This window comes from Tribolium madens, unplaced genomic scaffold, assembly GCF_015345945.1.
Source record: "Tribolium madens isolate multiple individuals breed KSU strain unplaced genomic scaffold, Tmad_KSU_1.1 Scaffold_91;HRSCAF=231;Tcas5.2_LG7, whole genome shotgun sequence".
NCBI classification, from domain to species: domain Eukaryota; kingdom Metazoa; phylum Arthropoda; class Insecta; order Coleoptera; family Tenebrionidae; genus Tribolium; species Tribolium madens.
In genome coordinates this window covers 10,332,678-10,360,588 of record NW_025401063.1, presented here as the reverse complement: position 1 = coordinate 10,360,588, position 27,911 = coordinate 10,332,678, and the positions used below count along the sequence as shown (strand labels likewise).

Below are 27,911 nucleotides of genomic sequence, written 5' to 3'. Positions count from 1 at the left end.
ACGGTTGCTAATTGTGCGTGAATTTTCAAATGCTGGATTTTACTTTTGACTCAATTGGGATAATTACGGTTTTTTACTCTGGTAATTATGGTAATCAATGATTTCTCGTTTACTGCACGAAATTCGTTGAAAACTCACTCGGAATGACTTTCAACAAAAATGATTTGTCTCAATCAGTGGGCGGACCAGAAGGATCCTTCACGTCAAAGACAACATCATTATCCACCTTTCAACAATGAGTTAACGACCTTTAAATCATATCAACCAAAAAATTGGATATTTTCTCGAAAGTCACAACGTTTCAAAATGAAATTTTAAGTAGATAACGAGCTTTTTGTTGTGTATTCGTTCGAAAATCTACATGCATGGCTTAATAACTGACACAGGGTGGTCCACTAGAAAAACCCAGGGAAAAACTAAAAGGCTCACATCTAAAGAAATAGAGAAAATTTAGATCATGTGATTTAACTCTGTCATACAAAAATATGTTATGTTGTAGCAAGTTTAAGAGATGAGCTTTACGTGACTTGTGTAGGATCTCAAATAATTTGTTGTTCATTCTTGATAAATAATTTCGTAAAAGAATGGCTTGGAGATTGTCAGAAGATGACTGGCGTTCGTTTCTCGGTTCAAAGGATATCTCTGTTCGTAGAAAATTGATTGTCAGTGGGATCAATTAAAAAATTCTTTCATTTTGTCCCGTTTTTGTGTCGCCATGTTGGCAACAATAAAACCGCAACGACAATAAGAGATTCATTACGGCTCCCAGCGTCGAAAACAATGCTCCTTTATGTCGAGTCTCGTATACGCGTGAAGGGTTAGTTTTGAGTTTTACACAGTTGCTCGAATTATTTTCTTTGATTAAATTATTTTGTTAAACCGGTCGCAATTAAAATAAATTTAAATAACGGCGGCGTCGGCTATAAATGAAGTTCATGGTTGCTTCGTAGAGGAATCTGAGAGTGTAAAAGGCGAGTAAAACAGACCCACATGTTGAGTGCGAGATGAAATAGCGCTCTCGTCTCGTAAGTACGAGATGTTTGTTATCTTGCACTAAGTCTGCATTATATGCAAATGGGCTGTGTTAAAGTAATCAAATTCTTGTTTATGGACTACGATTATGACGACGTAACTAACATAAACGTCATTGTTCGGGCGATTGCTTCCAGCGCGCCAAAATTCAATTAAAGGATAAAGGATAAGGATCTAAGGAGATGAGCTGGGAGGTTTATGATGCTTGATGCAAACGAGTTTAATATTATTGAAATATTCAATTTATTTAAAAAAAATATTAGCAAAAATATCGTGATTCAATTAGTTTTTAGTTAGGAAATGTTCAAATTTTAATCATTTTGGAATTACTGAAATGGAGAGAAATTTGTCATAATCTTCTAGTTGAAAAAAAAATAGTTAGAAAATACTAAACTTAAAACGGGTCCATTTTTGAGATCTATACAGCGAGTGGAAAAGAAAAGATATCAAGAATTTTTATTTATTTATTTTTATTATTTATTGAAGTCAAAAAAGTAGACAATTATAAAGCTGATTTAATGGTTTTTCTTTTTTTTTTCACTATGAATTTTTTTTACAATTTTTACACTTTAGTAGGTATACTTTTTTTCTGTAAAAAAGAAAAATTTGAGTAGTGTTTTGCAAACACGTTTTATAGTTTTATTAATTTTTATTTTTTTTACTTTTAGACTCGTTTTCTTCTTTACCTAGTTAATTTTTATAATATGTTTTAAATTGTTTTAAAAGTTGTTTGAGAATACGAACCGATAAAGGATACTTGGGGAATAATCAACTTTCATTTATAGCATTTTGATGCTTTAGGTATTAATTAAATTTGTCACTATTTATCTGGTTTTAGTTTTTTTTTTGACGCCTTATCTCTATTGTTATTTGAGTAATAAAATCGCTTGTGTTTTAGTTTATACCATTAGTAGAAGAGCTATTAAATTTAAATTAAACTGTAAAACGTCAGTAGGTGTAAGTGTGTACTAAAACACTTAGTTTTATGACATTTCCATCTACACTATCTTTAGTTTCTTGGATCAGTAGTTATACAGGGTGTAACTTTGCTCTTAAAGTGCATCTATAATAGTTTGACCGACTTGTTTGATTTTATAATTTTTTTGAGTAAATCCTACTGTTTCATAATGCAACGACACGTCCTCCTCATACCAACTCACTTGAATAGCGCCCATTCCGACCTCTCCGACGATAGAATTCATTGTAATAAGAGTCGACTGTTGGAAACTTTCATCGAATACCAAAACCAGTAGCCGTAACGAACTGTTTAGTTTGCAAACTTGACTAATGACGAGGTTAAACCGTGCCAACAGGATCAATTTTTCTTTATGAGAAAACAAACTCCCCAACGAAACCTCATTTAATCACAATATTTTGATTCCTTTAGATGAATTTTTACCGTTTAATCAGATGCTAATTTATGATCGAGATGTTATCAATTTTGCTGTTGAATAATAGATCAAGACTTTGATGTAGGTGTAAAATATTGGGCAGAGTGTCAGGTCGATTAGACAAATTAAACAATTTGTAAAGGGATAATTTCTAATTTGTCTTGGGATGAAATATGGTTTAGGTCTTGCAGGAGAAAATCTTTGTTGTCTTGATGCAAGTAAGATTGAGCAGAAACAAGAAAGCAGACAGGTGAACTGTTCTAACCGGTTCCGTTGTGGATCGCCACATTGTCGGACTTTTCGTTACCTGATACAGAGGCTCCTGAATTAGATAAAACGCTCGCCACCAAATAAATTTAAAGTTAATCGAATTTTTGGTATTTTTTCAACAACTCAGATACCACCCATCACGAGGGGCACAAGCGCAATTTATCAGTCTGCATGCACATATCGTTAGACAAACCGCTAGTTAATAAAAATCGTTTTATTACGAGCAGATGGTCGCCAAATCTGAAAAAATTTGTCTTAATGCCTTTTCAGACTGGTCCAATAAATATGCTGATAATTGTTATTGGTTCGTGTCAGTCCCAATGGTTGAGTTATGAGAGACCTCCTTTGGCTGCAGTTTTTTACTTTTTGGCTGAATAAACCCGATCCAGTGATTTGGTTGTAAAGGGGTCGATTCGCCCCCGAAATCAAAGACCATTAGCCTAATGACAGAATCGTGTTTTAAAATTCAGACGTGTTTGTAACTCTGTCAATATTCGGTTGTAATTTTTCAGTTTATGGGAGCTTTGCAGGAATGCGATGTTTGGAATTGGTTTACGAGTGTTCCCGATCTCGTACTATAGTCCTCCGGAATGTCCCTTGAATAATAATAACGTCGATAATGTAGTAAGGGTGGCTGGAAGCGATGTCTGAACTTTGGATCAAACCAATTTTCATCATGCGGTTTTGTTCCGAGGAAAAGTCGAAGCTGGACTGTTTGATTAGGGCTCATTGATGTTCATTTTAGCGAAAAGAGAAAATTCTGCAGAGTTTGCACAGTTCGTGTTTGACGAAAAGTATTTAAAAGGGGAGATTTCAGCTAATCGGTTAATCGATAAATTGCTACATACATCAAACTGCAAATTTCCGTTTCCGGTGTATAAAAGAAAGAATTTTAAGTGAATATAAAATTTCAACAAGTCGGTCTGTGAATTGTTTTTTGCTATTTGTGGATGGAAATACATGTATTATGTTCTTGAACAGTTGTTTTATGTTATTTTTAAATACCTGCGCAATTTGATATTTCAGTAGAAATTCCTGCGCGCTGCAGGAACAGTTTATTACTGAGCAAAAGAATGCTTTTACAAGGCAATGTTAATTGATCATTTTAGCTGAATAAAAAAGCACACAAATTTAGTGCATTTAAGTACAATTACTATTGACTAATAATCAATTAATTAATAATAATTAAACACAGAGGGTTTAAGTTAAAATCTGAAGGTATAACAAAACACATTTAGGAAATAATTTTAACAATGTAGTAGGTATATCTTGTTAGTGAACAACTATTAGACATTGGAATGTCTAGCCAAGATTATTATCATATTTACCTACTTTCAATTCTGTTAATAAATTTCATTTCAAATAAATTCACTATGACACTTTATAACCGTTAAATATTAAAACTGATGATTTAAAGTAGAATTTATGAATATACTCACTGAAAAAAAAAGATATATTAATAGCTTTTCAACGCTTCCGTACTCTCATCAGCATTCATTTGCGATTTGCTACTTTTTTGGGTGTAGATTTAATCTTAATGTTTACTTAAGGTTTCAGAATAACGGGTCAAATAGATATTTTTGTAGCTCGCAAAAATGTCTGAAGCCCAACCTTCTAGCAGTCATTGTTCTCGAGGAAACGCTAATAACATTGCGCCATTTGATTGAATTAAGGTGACAGTTTAGTAGGGTTGAACTCAATTAATACTTGTTTAGTGTGAACTGAAAGAAACTGAAAAATTCATAAGAAACAATGATTATTTATAAATTTGTAATTCCATTCCAGGTTTGGATTTCTTTCACTTGAAAATTTATACGTTCTTTGTCTTCTTTTAAAGTGAAGAAAGTTACCAAACCACAACGTAACGTCTCCCTGTAATTTAAAACCTCCGATACCACCTCAGAATAATTTGTAGCGAAAACCGAAATTGTATCGACGTGATGAAAAAAGCTCCGCCTTTGTTGGATGCGTTTTTTAACATCACGAACGGTTTCACCTGAATTATTTATTACGTTTTGATATAATTATCGATAATGTATTATTTATGAACTGGGTGAGCAGGTATTTTTATGATTTTAGCAAGAAATATATACCGGGAACATTAATAATTAAAACAACTTAATTATATCGGGTACGTGGTAAATTCAATATCGGACCGGATTTCGCTTAATTAAATTTTTAGTCGAAACAATTTCGGTGCAAAATGGCGGCAAGAGGCCATTATGCTAATTAAAGATAATCTAATTGGTCGATTACATGATTTATACAATTTTTGAAGCTAAATTTTTGTTAAAATATAGATTAGTGTCACATTTTACCTTAAGAGGACGTCTTATCGCGGTTTTATGATCTTTAATGAATATTTAATTGAATTAGAAAGGCTTGAATGAATTATTTACATTTTTCTACTGCTTTCCTGTATTTTTATAAGATTAGTTATGAAATTTTTAAATGTTACTTGACTCACCAGAATTAAGCTCGTTTTAGTTATGCCTTAACTGTCATAACAATTTTATTATTATTAAAGTAAATGTTTACATGCGTGAGAATTTTTATAAAACCACTAAAGGCAACAAAGTTCTCAAATAAAATTCCTGCTTTGGTGTGGTAATGGCGTTTTATTATTGTTTACACTCGCTCGAAAACTCAACTTTTATAGAGCGATATCGCTATTAAAATGCTTTGTTTTTAAATGATATTGTAGGAAAAATCCTGCTGGGTGAAGCTTTTATCATTTCTGATAATCCTGCCAAGAATAACTACTCGGTTATTATAGATAGTTACAGGAAATTGACTTTATTGTTCTCAAATTCTTGCTGACAGTTTATTAAAAACTTTCAGTTATTAATGTAACATATGCACATAATGTGTTCTTTAGATACATATTCACAATTCTGAGCATTTCTGCTGAAAAGATTTAAAGCTCTATTTGTGAAATTAGAAACCCGATTCTGAACTTAAATCCTTTTGATATTTACTAGAAGTATTTTATAATTGCAAAAGACAGATTTGCCACAGTAAGTTCTTAGTGTTTTGAAATTCTTCCTGAAAGATTCAAATATTATTCACAAAGAGATTCTGTTGAAGCTTTTGTCTTCGCATTCTCCATAAAATACAATAACTTCAAAGCATAGCATTACTATTTCTGCTGAAAGCTAAAGAAAAGTTAAGTTGCTCATAGGTATTTACGTTTCTGCTGTAAATAAATCTTGTTGAAGCTTTTTGGTCTTGATATTTTTTTCTTTTTTACGGCTTTACTCACTGTGCAGCCGCCTTTCCGGTCAAGTCCAAGTAGTCGTGTTGCCTGAAATCAATCCTCGTCAATTTGTTTGAAAAGCTTTTACTTTCTTGTCGCAAGTGCTGAAATTCGTCCTGGCGTCTGAAAATCAGCAAAGCATGCGCATACAAAAGCACTCCACGTGTTTCATCAGCACGACGGCGCGAGATCCGTTCCAAAACTCCTTCAGTTCTGCTGAAAGCGTTTGATGATGCGGTCGCTAAACCTGATCGACGTTCCTACACGCGAACCTTTCCTCCTTTTTACAATTTAACTCGTTCTCTATTGACGATATTCGCAATTGTACAGACCATTGTATTGTTGGTCAAGTCGAAGTCATCTTCTGGAGGTACGGACAATCAACACTTCTTGTACAATTTTTCGTTTTGTGATGGCATTGTGTGAAGATTTTTGTGTTGTGTTGCGACGTTACGCTTTAGTTGCTGCTTGTGTGATGCTTTTTTGATTTGTTTTTGTTTGTGCAGTGCTTTTTTGACAGCTTTTGGATTTATATTAAATTAAAAGGTCAGTTCATGTGAGAAATTTTTTGGAATACACGTGACCGTACACGTGTGCGTATTTATTATTCTTACTGAAAGCACCAAATACACATTTAAAACCTTCTCACATGTCACAGACATGGTTAAACATTTTTCAAAGCTACGATGGTAATCTTGTGTTGACGTTTTTCGGGTGTGAGCGTGCAGTTCTTAATTTTTCACATTTATACATGAGATATGGAAATGCGTATTTTTTTATTTCTTTAAATGTCTACAAACAGGTTTTGTTAACCGATTTTCAAAAAATGGGAAGCTTGTCAGCTTTATGCTAATTGATATTGAATATTGTTGTTTATCACTTCATGTTCATTAAACTTGCAATCAGGTTTTGAGTGTTTGTTCTTTTATTAACTTGAAATGCTGTTTCTCTGACATGTAAAAAATGCGTCGTCTTGACTTCTGAGATGAAGGAAAATATGTGACCCAATTCTATCACCATCTGTCATTTCCTGTACTTGATATTATTGTTCAAAAGGTATAGTAAACAGAAGGCGGATCCAATTTTTATACTTATTGACATTTAATAATACAAAGGTGGGTCTTTGAGACAACTCACTCGAGTAATTTTTAATAATTTGAGTCAAGTTCTTACGGAATGTTAATGCAAAACTTATTAAATTTCATTTTGCGTAATTTGTATTCATCAACACATTAGGCATTCAGGTTTTACAGTTTTTTCTCGACTTAATGCTTTCTAAAGTGCCCGCTGGTGTATCATTTCAGTTTTTCCTTCATTTACGAATGTCTAATTTTCAATTTACTTATAAAACAGCTTCTTGTAAAGTTTGAAAAAGCTTCTCATTTATGAACTAACATAAGAGATGCCGTTGCGCTCTTAAATTTATTGTCATTTATCATTCACGATGGCGCAAATTATGATGAATACAGAACTGTTATTAAGTTGGCGATAATTAACTCGATCTTGTCAAAGATTACAGAATTACCTTATAATTATTTAATAACATTTGCCTGTTTAATAACGTTGTATTTATCAATTTTACAGTGTGTTCTATTAGTTAACTGTACCCACGTATATTCAACTTGACATGGACAGTGCTTTATGATGGCGATATTTTCATCCTGGGAATTACCTGGCTAGCTGTCTGCATTATATTTCATCGAGCGTGTCCTTGTTAGTCATTATTTCTCTTATTTTTAAAATTATTCTTGATGACTTTATTCTATTGAAAATTTCCGTGGCCTTTAGCGCTTGGTTTTATATTTTTAACGGATAATTAAGGAACCACATAATAAAAGTGAATGGAGGCAGAGAGAAACGTTTGATTTACAAACAGATAATTAAATAAATTTTCGTCAGAGTTTCGACAATCTCTTGACCTCGTGCTCTAACCCCAAGTGCTTGTTCTAAGCCTAAGGTAAAGTCATTTTACACCAACGCATCGATTTCTTATTAAAGATGAGGAGGTTAGATCGTATCCAAACTACTGACCTATAACTCGTTCTGCCGCTTTTGTATTGTTAATGTCCGGTGGCAATAGCGGCGATTGTTTTATATAAATTTTGAGATCGCGAATTGTAGATCTGAGTAAAAAAATTATTTAATCATGCGGAGGTACGGACCCCTGACCTGTTTGCATAAAATAATCTCTATTATCGCATAATAATTTACGAAAAAAGAACGCCTATAAAATTAACGGTGCATACGTTCTACCAAGTTCACAACTATAAATAAACCCTTGGATAAAGACATAAAAGGTTAGTCAGGTGACTTGAGTCGGATTTAATATTCAAATCCCATTCGAGATTATAAATTTTACGTTATTGTGCTGTTATGGAGGAAGATAATGCGGATTAGAGGCCGTAAATGTCGATATATCAGCAAAGTGATATGTGGGGATTTCAGGGAGTTTACCGGAAAAGAGTGACACATGCGCTAAAGCTTAAAAATCTTTTTGACTTTATAACCCGGAAAAGATCGCCAAACGTGCCGAATAATATTTTCATTTTTACGACTTTTTTGCTTATCTCTGTGTACAAAGAGTTTCTCTCATATAATCTCTTTTCTCACCGCTAACCCTTTTTTGTTTCACATGGTTGATTTATGTGTTTTGAGAAAAACAGGTTAGTGTAGATTCCTCTGTGAGATAATAATAAAAAGGTAACGCGAGCGGCTAGAATAGAAGAATTTAACCTTAACCCATAAGTCGAAGCGCCCTCGAAAAATCGATTTTATGACATAAGTGTGCGAGCGTTTATTAATTTTTAATGGATTAATCGAGCCGTAAATACGTGGAAACACCGTAAATTAAACGGTAATGTCCGAAGCTGGCCGCAAAATGATAGCGGATGACCATAATTCTGCACTAAATATCTCGTAATCCGATGGTCAGAGTCCTCTGGTTCGATAGATAATTTTCGAGGGGCCAAACGGCTGTGACCAATACTTGGATACCTATGATATTTTTTAGAAAAGTTTAGTGAATAGGCGACAGGTGTTCGTACAAAGGGAAGCTTCATTAGCACTTGTAAAGGCAATCTAACGTTTCCTTTTATGCACGAAAGCCGGAAATAAACTTTTTTAATTTATTATTAACTGAATTTAATTAGGGCAAAAGTAATTTAATTCTGGACAGGCATTCTGGAGTTAGTTATGATTCGGAATGCACATATTTAATTATTCAACCCTTTTGCAAATTCAGGACAGATTAGGACGGATCAAGAGGTGCACGAGTTGGCATATTTTATTAAGAATTTCTTTAGATGAGCTTTAGCGTTATCCAAACTTGGCGGCTTTTAATCATGTCAGAATCGGTTTCCTACACCTACATATCACGCCTTTAAGTTTCAAATTTGTAAACTAGATCTATCGATTATGACTCGAGGCATTTCCAAGTAGATATTCCACACAACGATAAGGAATTAACCGTTTCTCAGCTTCTGGAAACTAAGAACTTGTCTCTGTCATCAGATAATAATAATCAACGTTTGTATACTGGAGGATGTTTGAGATTCTAGGCTTTTGTATCCATTTATAAATAATTTTCTAACATATTCATTAAACTCTGCCAACATCATAATTCATTTGAATTCTCCTGACATTCTTATAGATGAAGAAAATTTCAAAACTTGGCTGACATAAAATGGGAATTTATTCAAACCGCAGGTTCATCAACACAAATTAATTCGAATATCAGGTTTTTTATTGGTTCGGTGTCCGTAAATGTAACATAAAATTTTTTAATTGCGGATTTCGTCAGATGTCAAATTTTCACAATGATGTGGCCTCACTAAAGTACGGTCACGTTTTTCGAATATACTCAGTAGGAATTCGAACTTTAATGAGACGAATCGAGAAATATGCAGCTTTTTGCTTACAGTAATCTGCTTTTGGGCGTAACGCTTATCCGTCGGTGGCGTGTTTGGCGCTAGTTTCGTTAAAGATTTATGAATTCCCGGTGCCAGTGCGTACGCCAACATATTAGCCATGCCCATTCCGATGCATCAGGAGGGCCGTTTCAGGTCAACTCCGGTCAGCCCTGTATGGAACTGGGCCATACACCATCGATAAAACACATGCCACCACGCACATTTTACGCACCCCGTGCCACCCCATTCATAACAATAAACTAACCGGATTTATTAACTTTCGTGCCGGCAAAATCGCCGGATTTTTCTTTCGGATTAAAATTTGTAACATCTGCGACAAACAATACAAAATAGAGCTTTTTATAGAAGTCATTCAAAAAAATTATACTTCAAAAAAGCGCCGCGCCACGTTGTTAAAAAACTTCAATAAAACGAATTCTTCTTCTTAATTTCTCCTATATGGTTCGATTTTTAAACCAAAGTCAATAACGACGTAATTCTAATTCGAAACTACATTTTTATAAAACGTCTTTCACCAGTTGAAATACCTATACAGGGTGTTTCAGAATGGAAACATGGAATAGTATATTAAAGTACAAGTTGCAGCAGGTATGTATTCAAGCAGAAATTTGAAATTCCGAAACAAGCCACGTGGCGGCGAGTTGAGGAACAAATGAGTGCTTGAAGAACCTTCTGCAACAAGTGCTTTATACTATTTTTTCTATTTTGCCGCTTTATATCATTTTTAAATTAAAAAAAACGATTTTTTTTCTAGAGAAGTTTGCGACGGTTGGCGACATTTATGTGGAATAATTTTACACGGCTGTAAAAAATAAAAATAATTCTTATTTTCACATTTGAAAATGAATTGTGAAGAAAGTCCGTCACTAAAATCAAATTAACGCCAACGATTTATCCCAGCACTCAAATGACGTCATTTGGGCGTTGGAATAAACTTATTCTAACACCGAAATAAAAAAAAAATGTTAAAAAACTCCATCTGCCAAAAAATTCATTTTTTTATGTCTGTTTAATATTTATTACCGATCTTCATGTAAGTATATATATGTTTTTTCATAATTCTTTAGTAAAGGTACAAAAATTTTGCCAAAAAAAGCCACAAATATGACACGTTAAACATAGTTACTATTTAGGATATAGCTTTCTTGTTTCCTCCTCTAATAGCCTGCAGCAAAAAACCTGGAAAACTATTTTTCTAAGTCAAAGTGCAATTTTTGTTCATGTTCTTGTATCTTACCTTGCATAGTATTTTTCTATTGGGCGCGAATTTTAAAACATACTTGTACACCCAGGGAAAAAAACTATTCACCAGTCTAATTTTGTACTCGGGCTGCGCTTTGTCGCAATGGCATTTCCGACTAACTAGTTGGAGAGCAGGTAATATGTCGAAAAATTTAGGAAGTCTGGACCCGAAATATGTCTTTGTGAAAATTACTTCAATGAGCATACATTATAACGTATACATTAAGTTGTGATTATAATAAACAAGCTTGCTCAAATTATCAAATTACAAATACATAAATTTATTTAAGAAATGTATTTTACAAGTATACAGTCTGTTCCGGGATTAAGTATACAAGAGGAGAAAAAAAAATATCTTTGATGTTACGCCAAAACTGCAAAGGAAAAAACATTTTTCGCTTGACTTGACTATTAAGGTTCTTTATCTACAGCTTTCAAAAGATTTTAGGACTAGTTTTAAATGCCAGAATTTTTTAATAAACGGTGAATTTTGCCAATTTCTATCAAGTTAAAGTTATTTCTTTATAATCAAAATTCTGAACTTAATACATTTTATAATAGCCAGTCACGAGGAAACAAATTTTTACCTTAGATTTTACGCCAAAAAAGCAAAGGAAATACTTTTTTTTCTATACAGATGTTAAACTATTTCTTTAAAAACTCTGTTGAGTAGATAAAATAACACTTTAACAGCAATTGTTGTTTTCGCTTTATCTGAAAGGAGCAAATCTGTAATTAATATTTCATTATTCTAACTCAGTGGAAAGAAAAGTTTTTTTTTTCTTACTTTTGGATTTGTAATAATAATCTTTCTTTGCTTTTCAAGTCCCATCACATTGGCGATTTTATTTTTTTGACAACGATGTCACTTTGACAATTAATTAATTAATTGAATAATGATTGTTTTTGTTAAAAGTGACTGTTTTTTTTAGAAGCTGTTTGTACTCCTGTAGAGTACAAGCCATTTTCTAAAATAATAGAAGTATTATAAACATCTTAATAGCGAAACTATTTTTAAAAATATTTATTAAAACTTTTGTTAAGAAATATATATACAGGGTGCGCCAGAACTCGCGCCCCAGAGAAAAAGCCATGTAAGATAAGATACCAGGAACATGAAAAAAATGTTTAAAAAATTCTCTGTCAAAAAATTTTGACATTTATTTTTTGACATTTGACCTTTTTATATTTAATGACACTCATGATCTTGTATATGTTTTTTTATAATTATTTAGTAAAGCTACAAAAATTTTGTCAATAAAAGCCACAAATAATCTTAAACATAGTTACAATTTAGGATACAGCTTCCTTGTTTCCACTTTTAATAGCCTGTAGCAAAAAATCTTGGAAAATTATTTTTCCAATAGAAATAGATAGAGTCAAAGTGCAAAATTTTATTTATAACATTAAAGTAAATAAAAAAACTTGCGTACTTCTTCATGTTTTTCTGGTCTCCCACTCTCACTTGCTTCTTTATTTCAAAAGGATAATGCATTAGTTTTCAAGTTCTAAAATTCATTTATCGGTTTGTTAATCTGTATCAGATCGAAGAAAAAGTTGAGAAGGAACAATACCTGTGAAGAAGTTTTAGAGAGAAGTCGGTTCATCAGGAATTTCCAGAATGTTTCAAAATAATTTTTGATAATTGTTGATAATAATTAACGATTCTGTCTCATTATACTCGTGTACAACCCCTTCAGCGAGAAAAATACTGGAAACGAGCAGGTTATGTCACCCACATCACGAAAATTAATAAATGTCAAACTAAAAATTCCAGTAGACCAGCTATTTTTTAAAATTCTGGGCAAATTGGTATTATTTTCGTAACCTAGCAACGGATATAATTTTTCAATTCTTCGGCTGCACTTTTTGGCGACCTTATTGCCTCCGGCATTTGACATTTTTCTCTGGGGCGCGAGTTCTGGCGCACCCTGTATACTTATAAGTTTGTCTTTTCTAACTGCCTCTTAATTTAACGAATAAAGTGTCGAAATTAACGAAAAATTTACAAGCTAAACACTGTAAATTAAAATTAATTTGAGAAACTACTGCTTACATTTGTAGGATTTTTTAAATTATTTTTCTGGAAAAGTCGACTTGATTTAATTGCATCTGTTCGTAATCTTTGAAACGTGAAATATTTTCAGTTTTCCATTCGTATATTTTACGATCTAATTATCTTTAATGCTTACTAATTTGCATCTACTCGGCATAAATCCTCTTAAGTAAAAAATTCTTCCATGAGGAATTTGACGTATTTTTTTCAAGTCGATAAGAATAATCGTTTTATTGTCTATTTTCTCACAAATTCAATAAAACAGGAGTAGGAATTTAAAATTGTGTAAATTTATGTTGTTGTTAGGTTTGTATATTGTCGATTATGTTCAGTTCATGAATGTGGGTGTTGCCAAGTTGTTGTAGAGACGTCTCGACAGAAAATGACTAGTTCTATTGAGCTTTAATGTTGGTGTTACATTGTCATAATAATTCAAGGTTTTCCAATTACAAGGATTTATTCTTTAACAATCAACAGGTGCGCTATGGCTTGGGAATTAATTTCACATGGGTTTGTTGCTCGACTCGTTTTCGTTATTTTTTCTTCGAGAAGAATTAGATTTAAAGCTCCGGCAGCTTTGGTGTCAAGTTCGCATTGTCTATTAGTTAATCGTGCTCTTGATCCATTAAGTTTCAGCAACGTTATAATTAAGAAGGCTCGAGGTGGTTATAATTTCTAATAATAATTTATTAAGTTGGTAATTGACAGTCGGTACATCTTTGAGGGGATTTATAGGTCCGCTTTAGATAATCGAACCACTTAACGAGCGTATACTGAATAAAAAATTAATAGACTGAATATGCATGAGAAATTACTCACTCAAACTAAACACTTTAAACAATCAGTTATTAAACTAGTTATTTCGAACAAATGATCATTGTGTTGCTCAAGACTCGCTTTTCATCAAGTCGGGAATATTGCGAATGTAGGAGCTTTTTTTTCATCGTCGAGTCATTTATCAACGTCTGCCACCGTCACGAGAGGACGAAGCGAAAAAATTCTTTATTTCTACGTTGAGCTTGACTGGCGGCCGTATCGACTATTCTCACATTGTTGCAAGAAGGGAAAAAACGCACTTCGTATAAAACAATAGAGGTTTGATTTATTGAACTATTGATAAATATTTAACGTTCGAGGAGTGACTAAATTGTCGGAAAGTTGCTTAAATCGGTGGGATGTTTGTTTAAACAGTAAGACAATGTGGTTCTTTGTTGGAATGAGGCACGTCACATGTGTCGGAAGCTTGTTAAACTCACTACTAAATCAATGTAAACACAAGCGCATCAAACCAGAAGTTCTCAACATTTATTATTATATTACGAGAAAAAATCTTTTGCCACAATTGTTCGAAAGTCATTTCGACACGATGAGTTGGCAGCAACTGGAAGTCGAGTTTTATGGACGATAATTCCAAGACATCTCAACATTTTTGTTTTATGTGCTTTTAATTGCCATTGATAATGTTTTTGTCTCAATTGAAACGCTTTTGTGTCTGAACAATTCACCAGTCTCGAGCATTTCTCTCAAAATTCTTTTTCGAAAAACTTGTCATTTTAGCATAGCAGAAATGAGACCAATTCCATACACGCAAAGAATGCGGTTTAATAAAACCAGCACCCGTATCCTTGATTAAGAATATATTAATTTTGCTCTAAAAACTGCCTCGGCAAGGCAGCTTGTACCTTTTGGTAAATGTGTTGGGTACTGCTGATTTCGTATTGCAACAGGAAAAAAATAAACAAACACGGTCGCTGAAAGAAACTTCATTCCGAACGCATTAACCGGCGCATTTCCTGAAACGCTCGTAAATTAAGTACAAATCCTGGAATAGCCGGGAAGGGTAGACGAAAACGTTTCACTCCAAATATAGCACCCGTAAATAAACCGATCACAGGTGCAGTGTTGAAAACGTCCCGGTGTGCCTTTTGATTCTTTGCCCTCGAGGACTATTCAGTTCGCGTTTCGAATCGATCAGGAGGCACTTTCAACACAAACGGAATTCGAAACGAATCGGATGAACTTTACGGACTGTTTCAGGAGTTTCAGCACGAGGGAAAGTCGAATCATAAGTGATAGATGGGAGTCGCAAATATTGCAAAATATTTTTACTTGACCAATCAATTCGTGTCGATGCCTTTGTAAGTCAAACGGAACTGGAGTCAGAACGAATTGATTGGTCACTTTGCTGACTTTGTTAAAGGTCACCTGACATTACTATTATTCTACAATAGAAACAGAGGAAAAAATTAGGGTTAGGCAAACCGAGATGATTTATTCATTAATTTAAGAACATGACAGAATTAAGTGGGAATTAAGTAAATTCCCAATTCGTATCTTATCGCCTCTTAATTTTGAAATATTTAAATACCAAGGAATCAAAGTTAGATAACATAATTTTCTAACACTTACGCATTGTAGGTGATTATTCAAATGTCATCGGAACACAAGTATTTATAAGTTTGTTGATTAAAAGAACACCCACGGCTTAAAATGAATAATAAATACAAAATTAAGAGAACCAGAAGCTTATATTAAATGAAGTCATGCATGGATTTTACTGTCTAAAAGAGAATAAATAATATGAGAAAAAATTTAATAATAATAATAGGTAATTGAATATAATTTTGTTGAGGCAATAAACCAATTTATTACCGGGGATTATATGGTCGACTGACCGGCAAAAAAATTCGATCATTTACGATTTTCTAAAAAAGATTACGAAAGGACACAGTAAAGTATAGGTACATCATTGCCATTTGCATTAAGTGACGAAGAAGAAATGTCAAAAAGAGAGATATTCAGGCCCCTAGTTGTGTATATACCTATCTTCTGTGCTCTTCTCTTCCGCATGTCTATTTTCTAGTCATTTCATTAAAAAAACGCAATGATTTACTGCCTGTAATGAAGTTGTATCGTGGCATTACAAAGCGAAAAAAGCCTTCGACGTCCGTTTTATTTTAAAATTCACCATAAATATTACTATAAACCATCTTGTCGGATTTATGACGAGCCTATCTTGCGGCTAACTTCAGGAATTAAAATATCACTTTTAGTCCCGGCACACTAATACTATGCTTGATCAGTCACCAAACAACAATCTGAAAAAACGTGGACGAATTTCATGCTTTTCAGACGGATATTTTTCATAATTAAATGTCTTGTAGCGACAAGTAAAAATAGTCGTGGTGCTTGATTTTTTGAAGTATTGCTAAGTATGTAGCGCGTTAATCGTATTGAAAATCTATAATTGCGGTTTGAACCATCGATAATATAAATTAATTATATCTGAAGGATATATGTATGGTCTTATGGTTGATGAACCTGTTTTTATTTCAACCTTGGTTAAGATAAACGTGATCACTTGCCGACCAGTTGCCATCAGCGATCTTGAAATAAAATTATTCATTGTCTTTGGCCACACAACTACCAATAAGCCACATTTTATGGTTGTGGCTTCATTGTTTCATTAATTCAGTTTTTAGGTTCGTTGTCTCACCGCGCGTTGTAGTTTCTTTAAAAAGAATTTTATTGCAGTGTTTATCGATAGCAAGCCATTAAGAATAAGTTATTTAGGACACTTTTAAACTGTTTATCCGGTAGCTAATCCTTGAATAATTTGCGTAACTTGAGGGCATTTTGCTCTTTATTAATGTATTCCTCGACCATTATTAATGGTGGCTTATAATTGTGTAGTTCCCAAGAAGCCATCAAATTTAAAAAGCACAGGAAACTGTTCGATAATATCTTTCGAATTGATAAAACAAACGCTCGACTAAACCAATAAATCGATTTTAATAAATTTTATTTTCGACCACAAGATTCTCAACTGGTCGTGAGAGCACACATTAGAAAAATTTCTCACAAAAAATCGATTTCTTGGAACGAGTTATGCAACTGGTTATATCGCTGTTCGTGCGCAATTGCATAACGTCGCGAATGCATTTGAAATCTTCGAATCCGGGGAAGAAAAAGATAATTATAGCCGGCACCACGGACTTAGAGTTAATATTCCGTGAGACATAATGATGATTAATTGCTGGGTAATCATGCAGTGTATTTGAATTTTAAATCGAAAATTCTCATTCAGAATGGGCAAGATTGGTAGTGTTGGATAGGTACTATTTCATTTATCACAGCTCTTATCGGTAAATATAATACGATATGAGTACGTCATGTCAGGACCACAGTTATGTAGTGGTTCTCATGCATTATCGCTACACAATTTAACCTTTTAATTTCTTATCCTATCATGCGAAAACGCTAGTTATGATTGACCCTGCTGCATTTTTGTATAATCATTCAATTTGTATTAATTTCGTTTTTTTGTTTCAGGTGAGCTCAACAAGAAAAAGTAGCTTCCAACACCCTATTCTAGTACTTAACACGACGACAAGGATTGATTAACTGGATTAAACCGTAAAAGGAAATCGGATTAAGAACAGCATTTGCAAAAATTGATCCGGTTTGTGTAACAAATTTGTTTTCTAATAGTTCGTCATTATGGAAATCAAAATTGTTCTTAAACATACAACTTGCGACTAAATCGACTACAATAATTATGTCAGCGTTTCGAGCGTAACGAATAATTTCGTTTGGTTAATGCGATTTTAACCGGTGTACAGGTGTTTTTTGGATTCGGGGAATTTGTGTCAACACTCGAATTTGATGGGTTTTACACTTTTTACCCTACTTGGGAATTAATTTGATAAGTAATCGATGTGTGTTGGGTAATGGAAGTGTGGACCTTATTCAAAAGCTTAGGGAAGTCAGTCGAGTGTGGTAAGGGACGGGGACAGTGGCGGCGATAGAAGAGGGTGTCAAAAAAGTGATTGTAACAATCCATTTCTGCAGTTTATGCACCTACGAGTATATTTGAAGCGGCAATGCAATTTGAGAAAAAAAACTACCATAAATAATTTTGATTATAACAAATTTGATTTTATTGTATGCATCATACATCCTCTGGTAGGTACATATAACGGCGCGCATAAAATTTTGTAGGTAATGTCATTTTGAAACTTCATCTTTTTGTCAAAAATGTAGCTTCCCTCTGTAATTTTGGACACTGACTACTAAAATTTAATGCTCGCCATTGTACATCGATAAATATTTCAATTTTGTTAAGATTGTAAAAACGAATTTTAAAAGTTTTTTTATGAATAAATTATTTAATAATTTTTATGTACATTTTTTGAAGACGTGGTTGACTACCACTACAAGAGATCGAAATATCGAAAAGTAGTAATTAATTTTCATAATTTGATTTTTTTTTAAATTTTTACTCGTTCAAACTTTTTTATCTCATAGATGTAATGAAATATTTTTTGCATTATGTGAGACTAAATAACCAAAATAATGTTCAATTTTTTATGATTTTGGAAAAAATTCTGTTTTGCTCCAGTGAGTCAAACAAAAATGTAGAAATTATATTCTGTAATATTGCTAAAGTGGAATTTTTTACCGTCGAAACGATACTTTTTTTTTAATTAAAACAATTCAACATTTGAAATAGTACATATTTGTACTCGTATTTATTTAAAAGGAAAGTGAAACCAAATATAAAATAAGCGTTATTTTATTGTATCTATTTATAAGTGGATTTATTGGCAAGTAAGGAATCTAGTTTTTTTTAATTAAGTCTAACAGTTCCAGCCTTTTGGGACATTTTTTTCATCTTTCTAAAAAAACAATATAATGGCGTGGTTCAAAATTTATTTATGTAAATTAATTTTCACACAGGCTATTACTAACAGGTAGCGTACTACTGATTCAGACGATGGGAGCTCTCCGATTTTAACAAGTTTGATCAGCAAGAAGAAAAAAGCATAATACTTTATACTACTTTATAAAAAGAGGAGATAATAATTGTTATCGATGTTCGTATTATCGTGTGCATGTTCGGATTATAACTCGATGCACTCGCTCGTATTAAAGCATGGTCGGGTTAAAGAGGTTTAACTGTAGTAGTAGTAAATTGAAAATAAAAAGTTTTTAAACAGTTAAAGACTGAAAGACAATAGACTTGTAAAGGTCAGCGGAAAACTTAAACGAAAGCACTGTTACACCCGGAACTCTATTATAATCTCATAAACGACTGAAAACTTTTAAGAATCCAGTTAAGTTCTAGGAAATCTTTTATAGTTCAGTAATTGAAGAAATTGAAGGAGTTTGTAACAGAATGCGTGGTTGGGAACAAAATTTTGACTTTAAGGCTGGGGACTAGTTGGGACTTTAGGAAATATACATATTAAAAGTCTACGCTTCTCGAGGCGCAAGGAGGCATAAAAAAGTTGTCTTTTATGGTTTCTCGCTTATGCCTCGAAAATGGTGGGTGTTAGATTAAGTTTTTTCTAAGACAACCTTTTTGTTTTTTTATATCTCTAATATTTTTTGAGATATTCGCACTCTTAATTTTTTTTTGGCTCACTTTGCGTTATGTTGTCTAAATCCCAAGTTTATAGCACAAGTGATTGCGACGGAATGTTGGTTGTAGACTGCAAATTGTACTGTAGCCCTTTACTACATGAGATTCAAATAAAACCTTTTAAAAACCCGAGGAAACACTCACTGTTTTTTTATAACACGGTACCTTCTTCTTGTTCTCTTGAGTCTCGCTCATCTCGAAAGACAGGAGATTTTTGGTATATGTTTTCACTTCCTAACTAACTCAAAAACAGCCTTTAAATTAAAATTTATATTCCTGTTCATGCATTCTCAACTTGTTCGTTGACTGGACTATGAGGATGTAGATCAACTATCCGTTGTCGTAAGGCTTTCGCCTTAGAATTCTCTCGGTTGTAAAATTAAGATGTAATAATTGCCTGAGTACGTGGGATTAATTTTACAACTCTGTGTCTATCTGTTATGTTAATCACTTCGAGAACCGTAAATTTTACAATCCAGTCTTCTCCGCCACTGCTTTGTGAATTTCGAATAGATTTGTTTGCGGTCTTATTGAATAAAAATCAACAATTTATTTAAATTCCATGTAAAATAAGGGTGCTGTGTCTTGGCGATATCAAATTCGCGTCTAATCATGCCGACGAGCGGCCGGCTTAGTCATCCCCGTGTTTAACCCTCCCGACACCCCCTTGCCCACACGCACCCTCGACCACCCCATCACCATCGCCAGCCCCTCATTCGCGATGTCTAATCACTTTCAGTATACGTACAGAGTTTTACTAAGGCCGGTAGTGTTTTGATTCACTTAAAAAACTGATTTCTAGTGTGAAAAAATTGAGAATGCTTGTTGTAAAAGGTGCACTACGAACCAAAATCGAGCTTTTTACGATAAACGCTCGGCTCCGGGAGTTTTTTTACTTTTCATGACCGTAAAACTTTATCGTCTATTATGGCAATAAAGCCACAAAAATTCCATCATTAAAAGCTTTACGAGGTAATTGTGTCATTTTTAATGTCGTAAAATGAGGGCCGCGGAGCGGGAAAAATCGCCGTTGTGTTTACCTGATTTACCGCTCCCGACGCCACCTCCTATGGCTAATATCATGGTGACCTCGCGGTTTGACCTTCAAACTCGAGGCGGTTGCGGCTATCGTCGTATTTTGAGTTCCAGAAGCCCCATTTTAAGCCGTGCCAACTTTCGATCATTTTATGGCAGTTTAGCCGAAAATTTAAGCTCACCTTTGTCTCGACACCGGAATTTCGACGATTTTGATAAAGGAGCGAGTAAATATTTGTCGAAGGATTCAGTCCTGTCGCAGGAGTACGAAGAAGTGAATAGTTTAGCCCAGGAGCTGAGGGCCAAGTTTGGGGATTTCGCCGACTCAGCTGAGGCCTCGCCCGAGTACCAGAACGTGTTTTTCAACGAGCATTACATGTCTGACATTGATGAAAACGAGGAAATTAAACAATTTGCAATAGGATACAAGACGCCAGAGCGACGTTTGTCGGACAGCACCGACCGTAATTTGCACCAAATCGGGAAATTTTCATCTTACAACACCTTGCCTTCGCTTTCGTCGATGAAATGTTACAGAAGCGGGAGTTTTTCTTCGGTGAAAAGTTCCGATTGTAGTCCTATAACATGTCGAGAACCCACAAAAATCATGAAACCGCCTCAAAGACCTGTGGTGAAACTCGCAAAGATCAGGTTAGTGTATTTTCGTCACGTACAACGTTATTGAAGTGATTTTTTCTCTTATGAAAAGTTTCGATCGTAAAAAAGTTGAAATGGAAACAGATATGGAATACAAGTTTATAGATTGTTTTCTTGTTTTTGTGTTTCCCTCAACGACCACTGAAATTCTTATTTGTATTCGATTGTCGAACTCTGATGCATTATTTAAGTTCGGTGGACGGACTCGTATTGGTTATGCAAATTCAACTCTGATGCGGGATCACGGCTGACATAATACGACTCGATAAAAGATATTCGAGGGGTTATTGTATAGACGAGGTGGGAGTTGGGCACGGTTTCGAATCGATAATTACAGCTCATGGGAGGTAAAGAATAAGATATCAAACTATTTCAGACATCAAACCAGAGCCCTGATACTAATTCTATAGCACACGAGGTGAAAATCGATTTTTTGTCTTGTTTTTACAGCGCAAATCTCAATTTTAATGTAGATGTATTTTTATCAAATTGTTGAAAAGTTTAATGTAGATCACCAGATTTTTATTTTTAATGTTTTCTGACCCTTGAGGAGATAGAAAATATTAAAATATATTTTTTGTTTGTCTTTTCTTGAATTTTTTTATTTTGCTCTTCATTCTCATTTTTTGTATTCTCTACTTCAAACTGGCGTAGACAGTGTCAGTGTCATCAGACTTGAGAAAACAAACAAACAAAAGAACAAAATGTTTGAATATTTTTTTGAGATAAGAGTACATCTATCGCCTGTTCTGATGAATTCCTTATCAAATATTCTATAAACGAATTGCCTTTATTTGGTGATTTATTTTTGTATTAACGCAATTACTTTGACAGCAAGTGCGGGGATCTAAGGGTGAAACTTGTATCCTAATAGATTTGTGTTCTCGCGCCCCTTGTTTAGTTTCATGTTAGTCAAGACGAGCTTTCCAGTTGTTTTCCTTTCACAATTTTTTCGAATAAACGAACTGTATAGAAATCAAATATTAATTAGATAAATAGATTGACCCTTTCATGGAGTTATTCGGCGTGATATGTCATGTTTGATATCGAAGAATATTTTGCAGTTCTGTGGTGTAATAGCTGGGTGCGTTTGAATAACATTGTTCGGATTCTCTTATCTCGGCCTGTGTTTGCGAATTTGTTTTCAATATTTATAAGGTAATTAAAGTTTTTGCGTCCCGGCAGTTCGACTGCACAATGTGTGTTGAAAGTTTTCTATTTATGGTTATCGCTTAAAAGAGCACTTCTTTGCATATAGATAGGGTTTAAAACCGAATACCGTCTTTTGCATTTAACATAACAACGTTAGAGTTAAATTAAACTGCAACGTAATGCAGGATTAAGGCCATCGAATGGCTCGCCGGCCAAGCAAAACTTAACAATAATCTCCTCATTTTATAGACTGGCTCAACCGCCATAATTATGATCGAGGAAATTTACACATCGTGTGGGAGATAAAATTTTTACCCGAGTCGGTGACTTTAATCAAGCGTTTAAGATTCCGCTGATATCTAATCAGTAATTATTTTGTTGAAAGCTGCGGGTTTTCAAATTCCGATCAGGGGTTTCGACAAAAGGAATAAATTTGAATTTGAAGGGAAGGATGGATTAGCGAGATTGATTTGAAAACTTGATTAAGACGCTAAAAATTCGATTAAGGAAGAATATTTTTGGGATTGGACTGAGTGTACGACGGGGAGTAATTTATAATTCTCTTTAATAAGTCTGGAATATTTTAAATTAAGTATGCAAATGGCGACAGCTTGTGCCAATAATTCAAAACGGACGAGAAATAATATCACTGAATTTATGTTGGACGACCTTTCTAGTCTCGAGAAATTCATCAAACACATCCTCGACGTGTTTCCCATTCTGAAACATTCCCATCCCTTCTTGTTGGGCATTAGTCGCTCACGTATGTCGTTAGATGGCAGATCTCTTCTTTAACATGTTGAAGGCTAACGGCAGAGATCTTGTCTAGTCACGGATTGTCATTCCACTCATGTGGTTATATCATTATACGATTTAAATCTGCCAGGACGAAGGATAACAAAAATCCTTCAAAAACCGGATTAAAAATTTATCCTGTGGCTATATTCTCGTAAAGACATTTATTATCGTATCGTTCACGCTCTCGCCCCTAAACTAAATTACTTCTAAGGACACCGAGGAACGACAATGGCCGATTCGCTATTTATTTCCTACATATGTACGAGGACATAAATGAAGATTTACTGCGATGGGTTGTCCTCCTTTCACGGGAGGGTGATGATTCACCGCAGTCTTCCAATACTCCATTGATTTTAAATAATTTTGCAAAAACATTCACCCTCCAATAAATAAAAAAATTCCGACAATTTCCCATTCGGATTCTCGTCGGGAACACTTCACCAATTTTGAGTTCTAGCCCCCCGGTGGGCACTTAGCGTATGTTATACCCAGATGGCACCTGTGTCGTAAATGCTTGTTCAGATTTATATACGAGAATCGTGCCGTATGTGACAAGTTTATGATCCCTCCAAGTAGATATTTGTGACAAGAGTATATTTTCTCGCCGCGTGTGGGATAAATTCCATCTGCACACTATTTTCTTTCGAATTAATTCGGTAATTGGAGGTTAGAGAAGATGATGGCGGTGCTTTTTCCAATATGGTGGCACGATCTAGTCACGTAGTGGAGTCACGTCCAACCAAATTTAATTTTGTGGTGGCAGACGTGGACGGGAATGAATCGTAACAGCGGGCGAGGATAGGTCTCTTTGGCACTGCATGAACAGAAAGGCATAGATGTAAATAGGAATTTGTAATGATAAAAACATGAAAACTGACAGTTTCTAATATTACAATTATGGAAGTTACTGAAGTTAGTTAAGTGTAGTTTGATAATCGATAATTTTGTTTCAAGAGAAGAAGTTAATAACAGTGTATTCCTCAAAAGGTGAACCGACTCTGGTGAAAAATAAAAAATAGTCGATTTGCTTAAATTTTTATTTTTTGTGGTTCAGCTCTGAAAAATCAAGTATACCTTGGAAATTAAAAAAAAAAAAAAACTGTTTTTGATAGAGTAGGTAAAGTGCTTTGTGGCAAGTACAAGAAAAAATTGTATTGTTGTATTTTTCACATAAAAGACACTTTACAGGAAAATGGGGGTTTGAAAAATTTTTAGGGTATACTTGATTTTTTAAAATCAATATTGTGTTATAAATTAGTTTTTAATCAAGAGGTCTGAATCTCAAAAAATAAAAATTTAAAGCCAAAATTTTTTATCTTTTTCGAGAGTCGTTTCACCTAGTCGGGGATACCACTGTAGGTATAGAATCTGTAAAAACGAAATTTAAATGACCTTTTTACCTAAACAAAACCAAATTTTTAGGACGAATATAGCTGCTAGTTGTTTACTAAGGTTTTTTTACGAAAATTTTTTTCATTGTGATTTCCATTTACGAGTAAAGAAATTTTATTTATACAGGATGTTCCACAAGTAATAATGAATCTGAATTTTTTTTTAAAACAACTATCATTATATTTGAAAGAATGTGGATATTGAAATATTTGGTTTTAATTAATTAAGCAGAGTAATCAATCATATTTTTATTGTTGACTTTGCAGCTTGTGAAGCGTTTTTTAAACATTCTCTATAAACGAGAATCATGTCGGTCTTTTCGTCAACATTTTAATAAATTTTAAGAAATGTACCAAAGTTTGACTTTTTATAAATCTCTTGTCACTATGTTTAATTCGTGTTTAATTTATTAAGACGAAATATTTTAATATCCACGTTATCTTTGAAATGTATGTAAGCTTGGTTGCTTTAAAAAAAAATTCAGGCTTATTATTACTTGTGGGACATCCTATATTTTTACTCGAAAATGAGAATATGTTAATTTGAAAACGTAGTTTGATGGAAGTAATTTATTATTTCTTTTCATCATCTGTCATTTCCAGGACGTAAAATTTATATTTGGTCAATTTTAAAGTGTTTTCTACCTTTTATTTAAGTATCTTTTTTCTTCTAAACTTCTCTTCTCTCGTCACGCCAGGATTGTTTCAACTTCACTAGCCAATTCTTTTTTACGTCCAATTTTTGTAATATTTTAACTAATAATGTAAAAATTCTATTAGTTTTCATTTTTTTGTAACTACCTATATTAATCCTTATTGCAATGATGATGGGTTTTCAGTTTTCACCCGAAACTATAGTTCACTCATTCTCCAAGTAACAAACTGAGATTAAATTTTAAGTGGATTTTGACTCTATTATTACCTTCAAATCTTATGTTCGAAAATTTCCATCTGTGGAACATTAAAATATTTTTTATTTGAAACCGATTCTATGCAGGTAAAACATAACTATTCGTTACAGTAATGTTTTTCCAGGTATTTTATTGAGATTAGTGGCAATACCATTAGCAATAATTGGCGATTTATGTACCATATTTGGTCGCATAAATTAATACCACCATACCATAAAAACTTATCGTTGAACGGGTCATAAAAATTAACTCGACGCTATTTTATCGATTGTGAAATTACATTTATTCCACTTTGTTCGAATGGTAACTGCCTCTACGGCAGATAACTTGAATTAGAAATTAACAAGTAATTCCAGAAGATTGCATTTTTTGTGGAATCGCTCAATAAACCGAGCTTTGCTCGCTTGAATTTATTGTAGAAAAAAAAATTAAAACGAGCAGATGGGGCACCAGGTTTTATTTGCCAGATTGCCACATGCCATTTAGCTATTCATCCGTCTGCATCTAGTCAAATATTAATATTTCCGTTTCGTGTATGACGGACATATAATCCAGTTTCCCTTTTGTTATGGAGCGTCCCATTTCGCTTCGAGTTAATGCGAAAAGAGATTTGGGAGTGACGGGTGCTCTGTCATTTATGTAAAAGCGTCGGGCGCAATTCGCAACGTAATAATAACGACATAACGTAGCTAACGCGCTAACATGATGAATAATTAACGCAATTTGTATTCGTGTAAATGAGGTTTGCTGACGGCTGTGGAATGTCGTCTCGTGAAGGAGGTGCAGACAAATTGTGTTTTGAAAAAAATTCGAGAGCTGAGTATTGAAGGAAAATATTTCGACGAGGGTCGAACTTGCCACTTTTGCAAGTTCGTAAATTAAAAAGAAGGGAAAGTCGATGAAAACATTCATCTTTGTCTCAACTAACCTGAAATTGAACGGGACTGCAGCATGTGCCCCGATAAGGAGCTGATAGCTCAATGAAAAATAACCCTTAAAAAAGAAATATTTTAGACACTTTGTAATTTTTCTCTAGTGGGACGTTTTTTAACAAGGGCTGAAGGTAGACATTGCGTTAAATCTACGGCACAACTTCAGACTTAATTGCTTCATTTTTAATTCTTTCTGTTGCTAAAAAACCTAGTTGTAATGGTCTCACAACATGAAGTATTTTACCTTTTTCATGTTAATTATGACTAAGGGTGAATACAAGGTATATCTCTTATGCTATTTTGAATTACAAAAAACCCAATAAATCAACACGAGATCATCGCACGATTAAATGCTTCAATGTATTAACGATAAGGTTAAAACAAAAAAGTCGCTGTATTTTATGGTCTCTTGCGTGCAATCGGTGTCATAAATCACGCCCTATTGTTAAATGAACTGTATATCTGAATGCTTTTGTTGTATAACGAAATAATAACTTTGTATCTAAAAACTTTATAGGATTAACGCATCTTTCAGAATCTTCTCTTTAATTATTCCTCAATCAGCTGATTTAATAAAATCCGGATTTTATTAGTCAATCAAATGGGGAGGCGTAAGAAATTGAGTTTGCCTACGGATTTAAACGTTTCAACATATGCCGATCTGGTACCCTCGTAAAAGCTCGGAAAGCTTCTTAACGAAAGCACCCGATTCTCTTTTGGTTTATGAGAAACGATTTCATTTGCATGTTCTTTAGAGGCACTCTTCTTAAATTGGGAGATTTATTTGCTGATTTTAACTGCATACTTTACTTAAAATAATTGGAGTTGTATTATGAAGTCGAAAGTTTGTTTGTTCATTTATTTAATGCAAGAAATTCCGCCAATGACATGAAATATTTATATCAACAACTTGGCGCTTTATCAGAAAGGCTTAGCGTCACAAACTTGATGAATTACTTTATTTCCATTTACAAGTACAGTTGCGGATAAAAAAGAAGAAAAAAAAACACACCGGTTATCTAGTTATCTTTATGGCAAATAGTAAATTTTGATTATCCTCTTGTCGTCTCGTTATAGGATTTGCTTATAATGACTTCTTTATTGTAGATAACTAGCTCGTCGTCTATTTTAATTGAACATAAATTGCAATTCCGTCTTCTATTTTTTATTTTCTCTAATTCCCGGTACCATATGTTGCGCCATAACGTTTCGAAACAAAAACCATTTTCCCATATTATTGCTTCGAAAATATCGAAAATAATACAGATGGAAAGCAATAACAGTAACCAGAAAGGGCCGTTGCGGATGTGCCAGAACGTCTACTCTTATAGAAAGCAGATAAATCAGATTCGAGCCGTCGTCATGGTTACGACGTCCGGGACGTCGGGCGCCTACGGAGGCGCCTTTCATCCGACGACAAACAAACCAAATCGAG

At 33.9% G+C, this 27,911-nt stretch overlaps 1 protein-coding gene across 3 annotated transcripts in view; it reads left to right on the top strand.

Annotated features, from left to right (window-relative positions):
- Window positions 1–27,911, top strand: part of LOC123012178 (protein prickle) — a 147,750-nt gene that overhangs the window by 52,451 nt on the left and 67,388 nt on the right. The window contains exon 1 of one of the 3 annotated variants that reach the window (XM_044410028.1): window positions 6,179–6,319. The exons of 1 other annotated variant lie outside the window; for it this stretch is intronic. The gene's annotated coding sequence lies outside the window, so the exon portion shown is untranslated. Of the gene's footprint in view, window positions 1–6,178; window positions 6,496–27,911 lie in introns of those variants that run through there. One more of the 3 variants, XM_044410026.1, reaches the window with a different exon arrangement.